This window comes from Otolemur garnettii, unplaced genomic scaffold (genome assembly GCF_000181295.1).
Source record: "Otolemur garnettii isolate 467f Iridium unplaced genomic scaffold, OtoGar3 scaffold00011, whole genome shotgun sequence".
In the NCBI taxonomy this organism is placed as follows: Eukaryota; Metazoa; Chordata; class Mammalia; order Primates; family Galagidae; genus Otolemur; species Otolemur garnettii.
This window is the reverse complement of record NW_003852406.1, coordinates 5487423-5491036: the sequence shown is the minus strand read 5'-3', so window position 1 is coordinate 5491036 and position 3614 is coordinate 5487423. Positions and strand designations below refer to the sequence as shown.

The 3614-nt window shown below is 40.8% G+C and overlaps 1 protein-coding gene across 7 annotated transcripts in view; it reads left to right on the top strand.

Annotated features, from left to right (window-relative positions):
• FAM214A (family with sequence similarity 214 member A) overlaps positions 1-3614 on the top strand; it is a 130022-nt gene that overhangs the window by 52942 nt on the left and 73466 nt on the right. The gene's annotated exons all lie outside the window — the stretch shown is intronic.

Sequence of the window (3614 nt, the reverse complement as noted above, 5' to 3'; positions counted from 1 at the left end):
CACATGGTTCCTTTTTAGCAGCATGTTATAATGCAACAAGAGTTAAGACCCCAAGGCAAAAAAACAAAAAAAACCCTTAAGGCTTTAGGATGGAACTTCAACTGAAATTCTCACTTCACCTTTTACCAACCAAATGACATTGAGAATATTACAAGCCTTTGTGAACAACAGGGTATTTTTTTTTTGGTTGTTCTCTGTGTCACTCTTAGTATAGTCCTTTGTGTCACAGCTCACAGCAACTCCAACTCTTGGGCTTAAGTGATTCTCTTGCCTCAGCCTCCCAAGGAGCTGGGACTCCAGGCACTTGCCACAATGCCTGGCTATTTTTTTGTTGCAGTTGTTTAGCTGGCCTGGGCCAAGTTCGACCCTACCACCCTTGGTATTTGTGGCTGGCGCTGTATCTGCTGTGCTATGGGTGTCTAGCAAACAACAGGGTTTTTTTGTGTTTTAATATCATCAACCTTAAGCTTTGTGGGAAAGGAGAACTGAGGACATAAGGTTCAGCACTTAGCATATTCTTAGAAGAGGGTAGTGATTGGTTAGTGGTTTTCTTTGCTAACTAGGAGACACAGCTTGGAAGAGCTACATTGAAGAGATGAATGTTTCAGCATTCTGTTGTGAAATTTATTTGTAACAAGCATAAAAGATCAGTAGACACTTACTGTGTCACTGTCAACCTTGTTTTCTGAAATTTACAATGACATAGAAGAAAATTAAGACCAGCCTTGGCCTACCCAATCTTTAATGGGAATGCAATGAGAGTGGGTAAGTAGGTAATTTGGAGCACAGACAACTATTCCTGGGTGATAGTAGACCATAATGAATAGTTTAGAGCAAAGTGAAGGCAAAGAGTGGGTTAAGAGTAGATAGTAGGGGGTTGATAGAAAATACAGAATGTTGAGGGAGCCCAAACTTCTTTTTTTTAAATTTTTTTTATTGAGACAGAGTGTCACTTTGTCACCCTAGGTTAGAGTGCGGTGGTGTCATAGCTCACAGCAACCTAAAACTCTTAGGGCTAGAGTGATTCTTTTGCCTCAGCCTCCCTAGTAGCTAGGACTACAGGTTCCCACCACAACACCTGGCTATTTTTTTGTTTTGTTTTGTTTTGCAGGCCTGGGCCGGCTTTGAACCCACCAGCCCCAGAGCATTTGGCTGGTGCCATAACCACTAAGCAACGGGTGCCCTGCTTTTTCTTTTTCTTCTTCTTTCCTTTTTTTGGCAGTTTGGCTGGTGCCGGCTTTGAACCCACCACCCTTGGTATATGGAGCCGGCGTCCTACTCACTAAGCCACAGGCACCACCCCTTTTTCTTCTTTTTTTAAAAAAATTTTTCTAACAAGTGAGTTGTTAATATATTTTTTAGTGGATTCAAACTTCCACAGCTATTGGCCACTGTCATGCTGCTTTTTTCTTTATTTCTGAATATTATCTAGGATTGATTTAGTACTTGGAGCATAGTTTTTCTTCTGTGGCCCAAAATTTAGACATGTCCACAGTACTGCAAGTAATGGCCATTATAGGTGAAGAAACCTTTGGGCTAGCCTGATAATCATGTTATTTACCAGTAATAGCCATTACAAGTTTGACATTGTTTGGACTTAAAAACATATCCCTTTTGGTAACATTACCAATTTATATTTGGTAATGAACATTTTAAATTAATAGGATGTTTCCATATTTTATTTTCCCCCTTAATAAACATATATTCTTTTTTTTTGAGACAGAGTCTCAATTTGTCATCCTTGGTAGAATGCTGTGGTATCATATCTCACAGCAACTTCAAACTTCTGAGCTTAAGCAATCCTCTTGCCTCAGCCTCCCAAGTAGCTGGGACTTACAGGCACCTGCCACAATACCCGGCTATGTTTTGGTTGGTCGGGGCCGAGTTCGAACCTGCCTCCCTCAGTATATGGGGCTGGCGCCCTACTCACTGAGCCACATGCATAGCCCTAGGTTTTTGTCTTAAAATAATGTTAGATTGAACCTCTGTCTCATACTTGGTATACTTGACAAAAGGATACTGATAAACAGAAAATTACTCACTTTACAAAAGAATTGGCTTTAGGATTTCTTTAAACATCCCAACTTTGCTTGCTTTATAATTTGATTTATATCTAGTAAGTTAAAAAATTTCAAACCCACCAAAAAGTTAGAATAATACAATTAATATCCATGTAGATGGATTGTGAACATTTTGCAGCTTTTTTTTTTTTTTGAGACAGAGTCTCATTTTATTGCCCTCAGTCGAGTACCAATGGCATCACAGCTCACTGCAACCTCCAGCTCTTGGGCTTAGGCTATTCTTTGGCCTCAGCCTCCCGAGTAGCTGGCAGTAGCTGGGGCTACAGACGGTTCAAACCTGCCACCTTCAGTATATGGGGCCGGCACCCTACTCACTGAGCCATAGGCACCGCCCAGCAGCTTTTGTTTTATCTCCAAATAGCTAAGTGGGATAGGTGGTTGAGTGGGATGGCTGGCTTGGTAGGTGGGATGGATAAACATAGGGGTTTTGTCTATTTTTTTCTTTTCTTTTCTTTTTTTTTGAGACAAGTCTTACATTGTCCCCTCAGTAGAGAGCCATGGCATCATAGCTGATAGCAACTTCAAACTTTTGGGATCAAGCAATTCTCTTGCCTCAGCCTCCGAGTAGCTGGCAGTACAGGCACCCGCCACAGTGCCCTTCTATTTTTAGAGATGAGGTTTGGCTCTTGCTCAGGCTGGTGTTGAACCTGTGAGCTCAAGCAATCCGCTTGCCTCGGCCTCCCAGAGTGCTATTTTTGTTTTTAATACAAAATTTTATTTTTTTCCTGTTACATTAAATATTGACACATTATAATCGTACATATTTATGGGGTACAGTATGACGTTTTGATACATGTATATGTTGTATAATAATGAAACCAGGCTAGTTAGCATATCTGTCACTGTCAGTTCTTTGTGATGAGAACATTCAAAAGTCTCTCTTCTAGCTATTTTGTAATACACAGTACATTATTCTTAATCTTAGTCTCACTACTGTACAGTGTGACATCAGAACATATTCCTTGTATCTAATTGTAACTTCATATCCATCTTTCTCCCAGCCCCTTCTGCTCCACAGTATCTGTAAACCACTATTGTACTCTCTGCTTCTATGATACTAACTTTAATATTACACATATGAATGAAATCATGTGGTATTTGCTTAATTTGACTTAACATGATGTTCTCCAGGTTCATCTATGCAGTGCTAATGACAAGATTTTATTCTTTTTATTTTTTTGAGACGGAGTCTCAAGCTGTCGCTGGGTAAAATGTTGGGGTATCATAGCTCACAGCAACCTCTAACTCAGGCTCAAGTGATCCTCTTTGTGTCAGTTTTTCTTTCTTTTTTTTCTTTTCTTTGAGAGAGTCTCACTATGTCGCCCTTGGTAGAGTACTGTGGGTCACAGCTGACAGCAACCTCAAACTCTTAGGCTTAAGCAATTCTCTTGCCTCAGCCTCCCAAGTAGCTGGGACTACAGGTACCCAGCCCAAAGCCTAGCTTTTTTTTTGTTGCAGTTGTCATTGTTGTTTAGCTGGCCCAGGCCAGATCGAATCCACCACCCTCCCACCACCCTCGATGTATATGGCTGG